The sequence below is a fragment of the Orycteropus afer genome, unplaced genomic scaffold, assembly GCF_000298275.1.
Source record: "Orycteropus afer afer isolate SDZICR_OR568_19922 unplaced genomic scaffold, OryAfe1.0 scaffold00122, whole genome shotgun sequence".
NCBI classification, from domain to species: Eukaryota; Metazoa; Chordata; class Mammalia; order Tubulidentata; family Orycteropodidae; genus Orycteropus; species Orycteropus afer.
This window is the reverse complement of record NW_006921709.1, coordinates 6798375-6812514: the sequence shown is the minus strand read 5'-3', so window position 1 is coordinate 6812514 and position 14140 is coordinate 6798375.

Sequence of the window (14140 nt, the reverse complement as noted above, 5' to 3'; positions counted from 1 at the left end):
CAGTCTCTGGGGAGGGGCAAATAAAAAAGAGAGGAAGAGAAAAAGAATAATAAAGAGAAAAATGCAAAAAGAAAAACAAAGGATGGGAAGAACCGAAAGAGAAAAAGAAGGGAAAAAAGGGAAAAGAAAGGATCCAGGAAAAGTGAAAAAACAAAACAAAAACAAGAATCAGGGAAGGGAATGTTTTGGTTACCTAGTGCTGCTCTGACAGGAATATACCACAAATGGGTGGCTTTAACAAACAGGAGTTTATTCTCTTACACTTTTGGAGGCTGGACGTCCAAGTTCAGTTCCAGGTGCCAGCCTCTAGAGGCTGAATGAAAGTCCCTCGACCTTTGGGTTCAGCTCTGCCTCTGGCTCCTGGCCCACTGGATCTGGAGGCTTTCACCAGGCAGCTGCTGGCTACCAAGGCTGACAAACCCAAGGTCGACAAGTAAAAAGGCACAGTCCCGAGGTTACCAAACAACATGATAGGCCACTAATTCAAGACAGAAGATGTCCCAAGATTGCCAGGGTATAGCAGGCTGTTGAACAACAACCTGGCTACATGCAGGGTTCGAACATGCCGTAAGCTGGAGACCTTCCTCAAAGCTGCTTCTTTTATACTGGAAGCAGCCCACATCCCTAAAGCAGCTACTCAGCTGCTCCAATAAATTCCACCATGGAATTGATTGCCAATCTCACCATCGGGAATAATTGTATCCAGCTGCCCAGGTACTCAACAAGGCCCAGCCAAGCTGACAACAACCTTAACTACCAGAGGGAAAGAGGAAAAAAAATGAAAAGAAAGGAATAAATGAGGAAGAAGAAAAAAAGAATAATTCTAAAACACTGGGCTGGGGGCAAGGCATCCGGTCTCTGTTTCTGCTGGCCAGTCAGTGGGAAGCAGGTCACCCGGTCTTGGTACTAGTTCCTGCCTGCCCAGAAGGGAACTGGGGACAGGGCACCTGATCTCAGAAGAGTTCCTGTTGACCCAGAAGATGTCTGGGAGCAAGGTATCTGGACTTGGAAAGAGTTCCTGCCAGTCCAAACAGTGGTGGAAGCAAGGCACTTTTCTCAGAAGGAATTCTTACCTGCTCAAAATGTGACTGCGGATAGGGTATCTTGTCTCAGAATAAGTCCCCGCTGTCCCAAAAGGCAACTGGGCTCAGGATCCCTACTTCTAGAAAAAGTTCCTGCCATTCCTAAAGGGCCCTGGACCCAGCAAAACTTCTTGCCAGCCCCAAATGCTGCTTACAGCAGGGTGGGTGATCTTGGAGCTAGTTCCTATCTACCCAGGGGCAGGGCACTTGATTTCTGACTAGTTCCAGCTGATCCAGACAGTGTCTGTGAGCAGGGCTCCTGGACCCCCCCAAAAGTTTTGCCAGTCCAAAAGGTGATTGGGATCAAGGCACCCGGTTCCAGAGGGAGTTCTAGCCAGCTCAAAATGCAGCTGTGGGCAGGCCATGTAGTCCCAGACAAAACTCCTGCTGTCTTATAAGGTAACAGAGAGCAGGGTCCTGTTCCCCTAAAAAAGTTTTCTGCCATCCCAGAAGCCAGCTGGATGTAGGATATCTGGTCTCAGAAAAAATTCCTACTTGCCCAAAAGGTGGCTGGGAGCAGGATACCTAGTTCTGGGACCAGTTCCTCCCTGCCCAGAAGGCAGCTCTTTGCAGGGTGCCCAGACCAGGATGGAATTCCTGCTGGTCCAGATGGTGGGTGGAGGTGGAGGATGGCCATACTTCCAATCACCAAGAGAGTGTGTGAGGAAAGGGTAACGTGGGGAATATGGCACCTTTCTGGTCATCAGCTTCCAGCGCAATTGCCTGTGCTGTCCTCTGCAGGTGGAGGCTATTCTTGGACTGCTGCCTGCGTGGGAACTTCACTTGCAATTATTCAAAATGGCCACAACACTTGCAAACATTCAAAATGGCCATGCTTTCAGGGCAGCCTATAGTCCATAGCTCTGTTTGTCTCCTTTTGAGCAGTTTTCCTTTCTAGTTGTCAGTTACCAGCATGGTTGCCCATACAGTCATTGGCAAGCAGAGCCAACTCTTAGTTTGCTGCCTGAATCAGATGCCACTTGCAAATATTCAAATTGGCCATGCTGTCAGGATAGCTGATACTCTGCAGATCAATTTGTCTCCTTATTCACTGTTTTCATTCAGGTTCTTCTATTGGTTGGCATTTAATCCACTGTTTTACCCTTCCCTTCAAAGCTCAGGGTTCCAGGATTATATTCTGTATCCATTTCAACTGGTTTCTCATTTCTTTGTTGTAGAGGGTCTGTGTAACTTGTCTGCCTATTCTGCTGTCTTGCCAGAACTCTATTTTTTTCAAGTAATATTTTATCATGTTTTTGCTCAAACTTTACATACCATTTTATGTTCCCATTCAACAATTTCTACACAAGTTGTTCAGTGACACTGGTTACGTTCTTCACAATGCAAAAACATTCTCATTATTTCATTCTGGTTATTCCATTTCCATTAATCTAGTTTCCTCGCCACCTCACCTTCTCATCTTTGCTTTAAAGCAATTTTTGATCATTTGGTCTCATATAGGTGATTTTTTTGTTGCTAAACTCTAAGGCTGCTTTTCTGGTGTAAGCTTTCAATAGCATATAATACTGGTGACCACAGTCTTATTGAATTACTTCTCTCTTGGCTTTAGCAACACCTATCTTTTCTACCACAACTTCTTAGAATCCTTTGTGGGTTCTTTTTCTATAAATCTGTTAATTTTAGAATTCATAGAAATTTAGTACTTACTTGTCACCTCAACATGGATATCCTACCAGCATTTTAGAATGGGCACATCCAGAATTGAACTCACTTATCTCTGCCCACAAGCCTTCTCGCCACAGTGTTCCCTTTCTCTGTGAATGGTGCAGTCACTACTCCTGTTGACCAAGTCAGAATTCTGGATATTATCATCGACTCTTCCCTCTGTTGTGTTGACAAACCAATCAATTTCACCTCTTGAATATCTCCAGATCCATTGCTGTCTATTCTCACTACCCCTATTTTAGTTTGGATTACTATATCTCTCTTTTGTTTATGCAACAGCCTTCTAACTAGTCTTCCTGACTTAACTTTTGTGCTCTTCCTTTTCATTCTTCACATTGCAGTGAGGGCTCTTTCTAAAAATTTACATCTGAGCATGTCACCCTCTCAACTTCCTCTCTGCTCCTTAAAACTCCTTTAATGGTACAAAATCTGTATTTCTAAGCAGGTTCTTCAGTGGCCTCTTTTTTTCATCATTACCACTGCAACACCATCCAGCCATACTGAATTTGCAGTATACTAAGCCTCATTTGGGAGCTCTGGTAGCATAGTGGCTAAGGCACTTGACTGCTAACCAGAAGGCTGGAGGTTCAAACCCACCAGCCACTCCTCGGAAGGAAGACTGGGCAATCTACTTCCATGAAGATTCACTGCCTCAGAAAAAGATGAAGCAATCTACTTATGTAAAGATTTACTATCTTGGAAACCCAATGGGAGACACTATGACTCGAATCCACTCCAAGACAGTGAGTTTTTTTTTTTTTTTTTTTTTTTTCGGTTTAAAGCCCCTTTATGAGTGAGCTCTAAGGAGCTCTGGTGTTGTAGTGGATAAAGGCATTCGGCTGCTCATCAGAAGTTCAGCAGTTCAAACCCAACAGCTGCCCAGTGTGAGGAAGATGAGGCAATTTACTTCTGTAAAGATTTACAGCCTTAGAAACTCAATGGGGGTCGTTACAAGTCAGGATCAACTCAATGGCAGTGGAGTTCTTGGTTTATGAGCTCTAAGGTTAAGGAGCTTTGGTGGTGCTGTGGTTAGGACATTGGACTGACTGCTAACTAAAAGGTGTGTGGTATGAACCCACCAGCCACTCCATGGGAGAAAGCTGCTGTAAATTTTACAGCCTTGAAAACCCTATGAGGCAGTTCTACTCTGTCCTGCTGTTGTTGTTGCTGTTATTTGCCGTCGAGTCGGCCCCGACTCATAGTGACCCCTCCTTGGGTTTCCGAGGCAGTTATCACTACGGAAGTAGGATTGCCCAACCTTCCTTCCGAGGAGTGGCTGGTGGGTACTCTGTCCTATAGGCCCTGTATGGGTTGCCCTCCCTGCCCCCGCTAACTCAAACTTGTATCTTGGATTCCAGACTAGAGATATGAATCCCTCTTTAAAGGTGTTCCTGAGTTTTAGGTGCTGCCAGAGTCAACCTACCATTCCCATTAAGAGCCTTATTACACTCCATTGCCTCTTGTTATTTCCCCAATAGTTGTAAGCTCCTCAAGGACAGACCTTGTCTTGTGGACTATGCTATTCCCAACCTTGAGCAACTAATTGCTGAATAAATAATAAGGATTCCAACTAGTATTTGAAGGCAAGAATGACTCAGTGGTATGGCCTATCCTGAGAACTTTAAGCTTATTATCCTCATAACGTTCTGTTGTTGTTGTAAAATTTGAAGCCTGCTTTTCTGGCATTATCTGGTTTGAACTCTCAGCAGCATCTGATAACTGGTGACCACAGTCTTCTTGAAACAGTCTTTCTTCAGTTTCAGTGACTTTTCTTTTTCTTCTTTTTTAACCACAAATTCTTAGAATTCTTTGTAGGTTCTTTTTCTGTTAATTATAAAATCTATAGAATTTTGAAGCTTTAGAATTCATCATCAAGGGTATTATTCACTGAGCACTTACTATGTGTCATGCCGTTTTTCAGGGGTAGGGAAAGAAGCCAAACCACTTCCTTATTTCTCCCACAGAGTGATATTTAAACAAGATCACTTTCATTTTCCTTTTTTTTTTTTTTTAAATTTCAAGTAGTGATTAATATGATCACTTCTCTAGGGATCTGAGCATAAAATTCCCAGGGACTAATCACTGACTTTAAGGAACATTGACCCCAAGTTGATAGCTTTCCTAGCTATGTATTCTGTGTCTTGGCCTCACACAACTAGTCATTCTTTAGATGCCTGCAAATGTTAACACTAAATTATAATCACTTAAGAATGCTTGTTTAGGCATTGGCTTTAAACTTGTTGAACTTGACCACGTTTCCCATCACTAATACTGAAATAAACAATAAGCTAATAAGTCATCCTTTCGTTTGCTTGTAGGAATGCAATTGCTAATATCTATTGGGAAAGAGAAGGCCAATTGTAGGGCACAATGAAGTGATCATTTATGTTTCAGGGGGATTGCTGATGGTTTCCCAGAGCAAACAGATGTTTACATGTGTGATATTTTAAACATTTCTGGCAAAGGCTGTAAGTAACAGTCTATCTTAAATACTTGAGTTTTGCAGCTGCTGTCTCAGGAGTCTTTACCCACATTTGTCATGGAACAGTTTGCAGAACCTAATAGCCAGTCTCCCTGTATTTTAAGTTATTCTGTTTCCATTTACATCTGGAGGAAATTGTACCATTCAATGCTTCCTTAAAACATCCTTCAGAGAGGGGAGAATAGATGTCAATAGGATGTGTTAAAATAAGATATGAACAGAATTATGAACTAAAACTGAATAAATACAATTTTCTGAACACGATTTTACTAGACTTTGTTGTTGTTGTTAGGTGCCATCAAGTTGGTTGTGAGTCATAGCAAACCTGTGTACAACAGCACGAAACACTGCCTGCTCTTGTACCATCTTCATAACCCTTGCTATGTTTAAGCCCACCAGCCACTCCTCGGAAGGAAGATGGGGCAATCTACTTCTGTAGTGATACTGCCTCGGAAACCCAAGGAGGGGTCGCTATGAGTCAGGTCTGACTCGATGGCACACAACAACAACAAGAACATGTTTAAGCCCATTGCTGCAGCCACTGTGTCAATCCATCTCATTGAGGGTCCTCCCCTTTTTTGCTGACCTTCTTTACCAAGCATGGTATCCTTCTCCAGGGACTAATGCCTTCTGACATGACCAAAGTAGATGAGACCAAGTCTGGCCATTCTTGTTTCTAAGAAGCATTCTGGTTGTACTTCTTCCAAGACAGATTTGTTCATTCTTCTGGAAGTCTTTAGTATTTTCTGTATTCTTCACCAACATCACAAATCAAATGTATCAATTCTTCTTCTGTCTTCCTTATTCATTGTCCAGCTTTCACATACATAGGAGGAGATAGAAAATACCATGGTTTGAATCAGGCACACCTTAGTTTTCAAACTGACATCTTAGATCTTTAACACTTTATAGAGGTCTTTTGCAGCAGATTTGCCTAGTGTAGTACTTTGTCTGGTTTCTTGACTGTTGGATCCATGGGTGTTAATTGTGGATCCAAGTAAAATGACATCCTTGACTACATCAAACTTTTCTCCATTAATCATGATGTTGATTACTGGCCATTTGTGAGAATTTTTGTTTTCTTCATGTTGAGCTGTAATCCATACTGAAGGCTACAGTGTTTGATCTCCATCAGGAAATGCTTCAAGTCCCCTTCACTTTCAGCGTGTCATTTGCATATTGCAGGTTGTTAATGAGTCTTCCCCTAATCCTGATGCTGCATTCTTCTTCATGTAGTCCAACTTCTGTGAACTTTTGTTCAGCATAAAGATTGAATAATTATGGTGAAAGGATACAACCCTGACACACACCTATCCTGATTTTAAACCATGCAGTATCCCCTTTTGTTTTAATGACTGCCTCTTGATCTCAGTATAGGTTCCTTGTTAGCATAATTAAGTGTTCTGGAATTCCCATATAACCTAATTTGTTATGATCCACACTGTCTAATGCCTTTGTATAGTCAATAAAACATAGGTAAACATTGTTCTGGTATTCTTTGCTTTCAGCCAAAATCCATCTGACTCCATGCCCTTTTCTGAATCTGGCTTTCATTTTTGACAGTTCCTTGTCAATATACTGCTGCAACTATTTTTGGATTATCTTCAAGTGAAATTTCATATGGGTGTGATGTTAATGATACTACTTTATAATCTCTGCATTCTGTTGGATCACGTTTCTTTGGAATGGACACAGATAGGGATCTCTTTCAGTTCTTGGCCAGGTGGCTGTCTTCCAAATTTCTTGGCATAAGCAAATGAACTCCTCCAGTGCTGCATCTGTTTATTGAAATATTTCAATGGGTATTCCATCAATTCCTGGGCGTGTTCTGGTGGTATAGTGGGTAAAGCATTTGACTGCTAACCAGAAGGTCAGTGGTTCAAACCCACCAGCTGCTCTACAGGCAGAAGATGAGGTAGTCTACTTCCATAAAAATTTATAGCTTTGGAAACCCAATGAGGTCACTATGAGTCAGAATCAAGTTGGTAGTAGTAGTTTTTTTTTTTTTTTTTTTTTTTTAACCAATTATTTCAGTGTAGCTTGTACTTGGTCCTTCAATATTATTGGTCCTTGATCATATGTTACCTCCTGAAATGGTTGAACATTGACCAATTCTTTTTGGTACAGTTATTCTGTGTATTCCTTCTATCTTCTTTTGATGCTTTCTGTGCCATTCAAGTATCTCAACATAAGAAAACAAAAATCCTCACAAGTATACCAATAAGCAACATCATGATAAATGGAGAAAAGTTTGAAGTAGTCAAGGATATAATTTACTTGGATCAACAATCAACCCCCATGGAAACAGCAGTCAAAAAAATCAAACAACATAGTACATAGGGCAAATCTGCTTCAAAAGACCTCTTTAAAGTGTTGAAGAACAAAGATGTTATTTTGAAGACTAAGTTGCGCCTGACTCACACATGGTATTTTCAATAGCTTCATATATATCTTAGAGCTGGACTATAAATAAGGAAGACTACAAAAGAATCGATGCATTTAAATTGTGGTGTTGGTGAAGAATATTGAATGAACCATGGACTTCTAGAAGAACAAAAAAAAAAAAAAAAAAAATCTGTCTTTGAGGAAGTATAGCCAGAATCTTCCTTAGAAGCAAGCCGTTGCTGGATTTTGTCTCTGGTGCTTTGATCACATTGTCAGAAGGGACCAATTCCTGGAAAAACATATCATTCTTGGTACAGCATCAGCAAAAAAGGGGAAGACCTTCAACAGGATGGATTGGCACAGTGGCTATGACTGTGGGCTCAAGCATGGCAGTGATTGTGAGGATGGTGGAGCATTGGGCTATGTTTCATTCTGTTGTGCATATCGGGTGGCTGTGAGTTGGGATGTACTAGGTGACAGCTAACAACAAAAGCATGAAATTTGGAATGTTTGTTAAAAAAATCCAACTTGATATTTTATGGCTTTGTCTCCTTTCATGTGTATATGTTACACACACACATGTCATATATGCATAATCATAGACTTATATACATGTGGAAGGATATTTAGAGATGTCCTAGCACAACATACTCATTTCACAAATTAGAAAAGTGAAGTTTCTTTAGGACTTCTCTGGCTCCAAAGTCCTAGAATTTTACTATATTTACATCTGCTTATAGATGTTATCTTAAGGATGTGCATTGGACTACCTTAAAACAGAGTCAAGAAAATTTTGGTGCTGAGGAAGCACTCAGGATACTAGCTGGCTCATGGCTTGTGCAGAGCACACAAGGATGATTGTATTTTTCTTTTTAAAAAAATTAGACTGGGAAGCAGCTAGCATAAATAACTGTAGTGCTTGAGCAACAGCCAAGCCTGCTAAATAAAGATAGAGAGTTCAAAGATTGCCCTTATTTTAGACAAGATAATTTTTATTCACCTGCAGAAAATTTTGGGGTCCTACTCTGTCTCAAGTTTGCAGATTTCCATCTTTCTGCAGAGCCTTGGCCTTGCACCTCTGTTTTTTCCCTCTCATCCCAATGATAGAGATGAGTCCAGAAAGACTTTTCAGTGACCTTTAGGTGGGAGAATAGAGGAGTAAGCAATGACTACAATCCAGCCATCACATTTTCTCCTGACTTCTCTGTTTAATATCACCAAAATTTCCTTTTCCAAGGAGCTCTGGTGGCATAGTTCCTAAGGCACTGCTAATTGCTAACCAGAAGGCTGGTGGTTCAAACCTACCAGCCACTCCTTGGAAGGAAGACTGGGCAATCTACTTCCATAGTGATACTACTTTGGAAACCCAAGGAGGGGTCTCTATGAGTCGGATCCAATTCAACAGCAGTGAGTTTGGTTTTTCTTGGTTTACCACATCCAAGTTACTTACCATGTGTATTATGTAGGAAACCAAAAAAACCAAACTCACTGCCATTGAGTCGCTTTTGACTCATAGTGACCCCCATTGGGTTTTCAAGGTGGTAAATCTTTACAGAAGTAGATTGTGGAGCAGCTGGTGGGTTTGAAGCACAAACCTTCTGGTTAGCAGTCAAATGCTTAGACACTACTCCAGAAGACAGGGATATCTTCCAATGCATTTTGGCAAGCATTCCACAGTTGATGGAGCATGAGAGACTCAGTTCTACCTATCTTTTTTCCTTATGCCCCCAAAGGTCTAGAAGTGACAGCAGTGACTGGGTGGTTTAAATATCAGTGTAAAGAGACAATTGTCTAGAGTTGTGTGTTTCAGGGTCTCTGACACTTCTGCAACTGGGTAACTTAAGGAGAAGGAGACCCAAGCACAAAAAACGCATTTCCAGTGTTGTCCCCTCTGTGCTGGGACAATTCAAGATGACTCTAAAGACTGTCTGTTGCACCAGACTCAGCCTACAAGAATTTTTTTTTTTTTTTAGCTCCTCAGCCTAAAACAATGTACAGGTTTCTCCTTAGCCCAGGCTGCCTGTCACCAAGAACAAGGAAGATGCGTTTGCTATATAACAAAAGCTTTTACATTTAAAAATGACAAAGAGCCTTTCCAGAAAAAAGAGTAGGTGTTAGCAGCAAAATACATCCTGCCCTTAAAACACGATACAATGCCTGAATCAATTGAGCAATGCCCATCAGTTTATTTTCATCAGTGTTCTCTCTCCCATCTTAACACTTATTGCTGTTTTAAAGGTTACTGATAAAATCACCTTTTAATAAAACCACTGTTGACCTCAGTCATTGTATCAATTAGGGTAAGTAATAACTGCTATAACAAACAACTCCTAAGTCTCAATGGTTTAATACTAAACCAAAAACCAATTGGAATCATGGTGGCCCTATATGTGGGAATTTAAAGACTAATTTTTTTTGAAGTAGATTGCCAGGACTTTCTTCCCAGGCACCTCTGGGTGGACTTGAACCTTCAACCTTTTGGTTAGCAGCTGAGAATGTTAACCTCTTGTACCACCCAAGTTCAATATTAAAAAACTTAAGCCATTGTCATTGAATCAGTTCTGACTCAGAGACCCTATAGGACAGAGTAGAACTTCCCCGAGGGGTCTCCAAGGCTGTAATCTTTATGGGAGCAGACTGCCACATTTTTCTCCCACAGTGTGGCTGGTGGGTTTGAACTGCCAACATTTCGGTTAGCACTGTGTCACCAGGGCTCCTAAAGGAGTGATTCCCACTGAAACCTGTCCATCATAGGTCATCCTACTGGTATTTGAAATACCAGTGATATAGTCTCCAGCATCACAGCAACATGCAAACCAACAAAGTACAACAAACTGACAGCCTGGTAATGGAACAGAACATGAGCTTCTGTTATTATTCCTTTTCCTTATTTATGATTTTATTAAAAAGCATTATTTTCTAAAGTTTTAGGTCCTCCATTGAGAGGCATAGTAAGGGGGCCAGGGAGAGGGTGCAGGACAAACTTAGAGAAAATCCCAGGCCCTCCCATATGCTTCTCCTTTTCTTTCCTGTTCTCTTCTTTGTTGTGAATTTGGCTGGCCGTTTCCCTTCCTAATTGCTATTTCTCTCTCCTACAGCATGCTTGAGGAGCTCTGGTGGTTTGACTGCCTTGGCGGTGAAAACTCAAACCAATGTCACTGCCATTGAGGCGATTCTGACTCACAGGGACCCCACTGGGTTTCCAAGGCTTAGAGCTTTACAATCTTTATGGAAGCAGGTCACCTTGTCTTTCTTCTGCAGGAACCACCGACCTTCAGGATAGTAGTCAAATTCCTTAACCACTATGCAACCCGTGAAAGTCTCCTTTATTTGTGTCCCATCCTGTGGCCTGTAGTTTCTTGCCCTCTATTAAATCCTTTCTGAAAACTTCCTTTTAATAAAATCTTGCCTTTCTTGTACACTTAAAGAATATCTCTAAATTAAATGGAATGTTCCCTTTTGCTTCTCTCTTTTTCTCCCCCTATGTTATTGTTAAGAGCTCTGGTGGCCTAGTGCCTAAGGCATTTGACTGCTAACCAGAAGGGTGGTGGTTCACACCCACCAGCCTCTCCTCAGAAGGAAGATTGGGCAATCTGCTTCCGTAGTGATACTGCCTCGGAAACCCAAGGAGAGGTCACTATGAGTCGGATTCGACTCAACAACAGTGAATTTGGTTTTTCTGGTTTGATGTTATTCTTATCAGGTGCCATCAAGTTGGCTATGATTCATAATGGCCCAACATGCAACAGAATGAAACAGTGTCCAGTCCTGTGCCATCCTCACAGTCTTTGCTATGCTTAAACCCGTCATCACAGCCACTATGTCAATTCGTCTTGTTTTGAAGGCCTTCCTCTTTTTCACTGACCCTTTACTTTATCAAGCATGATATCCTTCTCCAGTGACTGGTCCTTTCTGACAACATGACCAAAGCAGGTGAGATGAAGTCTGGCCACTTCTGAGGAGTCTTCTGGGCACTTGTTCCAGGATAGATTTGTTCATTCTCCTGGCAGTCCTTGATATTTTCAGCATTCTTCACCAATACCACAATGGTCTTTCTTATTCATTATCCAGTTCTCACATGCATATGAAGCTACTGAAAATACCATGGCTTGGGTTAGGTACACCTTAGTCTTCACAGTGACATCTTTGCTCCTTAATACTTTAATGAGGTCTTTTGCAGCAAATTTGCCCAGTACAATACTTATTCAATGTGTATGCTGAGCAAATAATCCAAATAGCTGGTCTATATGAAGAAGAATGCTGCATCAGGATTGGAGGAAAACTCATTTTCAACCTGTGATATGCAGATGACACAACCTTGCTTGCTGAAAGTGAAAAAGACTGATGATCAATGACCACAGCCTTCAGAATGAATTATAGTTCAACATAAAAAAATTCTCATAATTGGTCCAATAAGCAACATCATGATAAATGGAGAAAAGATTGAAGTTGTCAGAGATTTTATTTTACTTAGATCCACAATCAATGTTCATGGAAGCAGCAGTCAAGAAATCACATGTATAACTTTTTCTCTTATATTGCACCAGTTTTCACAGGGAGTAAACCCAGGAGAATCAGAGCTATTATAGCAATCCTAGTGAATGCAAATAAGGTTTCATTGAGTCTCTGTGATACTGATGGGACAAGGACATAAAATAGAACCTTTGTTATTATTATTTTACCTGTTTTGATGCAACCTGCAGAATTTTGGTGGCATCTTTATAGACAATGAAGTTTATGAGAACAGAGTCTTTGTTTTATTCATAGTGATGAACCCTCACCTGGAACAGTGCACATACTGTTGTTATTAGGTGCCATCGAGTCAGCTCTGACTCAGCAACCATATGTACAGCAGAATGAAACACTGCCCAGTCCTGTGCCAGCCTCAGAATCCTTGCTATACCTGAGCCAATCGTTGTAGCCACTGTGTCAATCCATCTCCTTGAGGGCCTTCCTATTTTTCTCTCTCCCCTTTTTCCCACCACTCATCTGTCAGTTTGTCGTACTGTGGTAGCTTGTGTGTTGCTGTGAGGCTGGAGACTATGCACCAGTATTTCAAATACCAGCAGGGTCACCCATGGTGGACAGGTTTCAGCAAAGCTTCCAGAATAAGACAAAGTTGGAAGAAGGAAGGGGCCATCCACTTCTCAAAGAATTGGCCAGTGAAAACTTTATGAATAGCAGTGAAACACTGTCTGATATAGTGCACACAATATGTGTTCATAAATTCTTTTCTTAAAAAATCAATCTTTATTTGGAGATGGGACAATTTGTATAAGAAGGAAACTGATAAATTAAAATAATAATTATAATAAAAAAAAAAGAGTTGCCATTAAGTCCATTCCAACTCACGGTGACCACATGTGTGCAGAGTAGACCTGCATTCTGTAGAGTTCTCATGGCAGATTTTAGAAGCAGATTGCCAGCCTTTCACCTGAATATTCTCTGGGTGAGTTTGAAATGTCAATGTTTTGGGTAGAAATGGAGTGCTTAAAATGAGAATAAGAGATCAAATTTATTAAATATTTCTTAAATGGTTTCTTCTGATAGTTTCTAGTGATATTCTCCATCACTACTTTATATCGTATTTTTAATTAAAGAATTAAAGTAATTATTAGCAAATATTTGTCTTTGGATTAAAAAAGGACAGCAATATTGGAAGGGCTAGGATTTGTTGCAAAAATGTATGCCTTCATTTCCCAATGGACATTCTTCTTCATCACATTATTCATTTTTTTCTTAAAAATTGTTAAGAGGACATATTTTTCCAGATTAAGTTGAATTGAAAAAAGGCAATCATTCATGTTCATGTTGGTGGGATTTTAAAGTATCAAAACAAACAAACAAACAAGAAAAAAGAGCACTACATTCTATTAAATTCTGATTTTAAGGTGGTTTGTAAAGTTAACTTCTAGATGTTGAAAACAAAATATACTTGAAAAGCTTCTTTACACTTGGTCCTAAACTTATTTTCTCATACTGCACTGAAAACATAGTAAGAGGATGATTATTGGCCTTCTACTTGATATCTCTGTATCTGTACATATTTGGGCTTCTGCTACATGCAGCCAATTCTCTTCCATTTGGAGACTGCTTTGAAATTACAGCTCTTCCAGGTCTCTTTCCTTCCAAAGATGTTGTTTCCACAGATCATTAGTACACCCACAAGACGTGTAAGTGGTTAAGAGAAATGGGAACATAGAAATCAGCTTGTTTTGCTTCTTGTGAGTGGTTTTGTTAAAAAGGTTTGAGTGAAGAGGAGGAAAAATAATGGATAACCCATTAAAATGCCATGCCTCAGGAATACCATAAATGCCTCTGCTCCTGCAATTACCTCAGAGGAAAATTGCAGCATCGTGAGCTTCCTGTGTCTCCAGCCCGAGGAACTCTAAACCGTCCTCCTGGATTGGGCTGAGAATGCTTCTTCTACGTGTGGGCTAGCTGGTGGAAGTTTCCAACACCCCATTCTCTTTCCTGCTTCCTACAGAAGGCTGAGAAGTCAGCT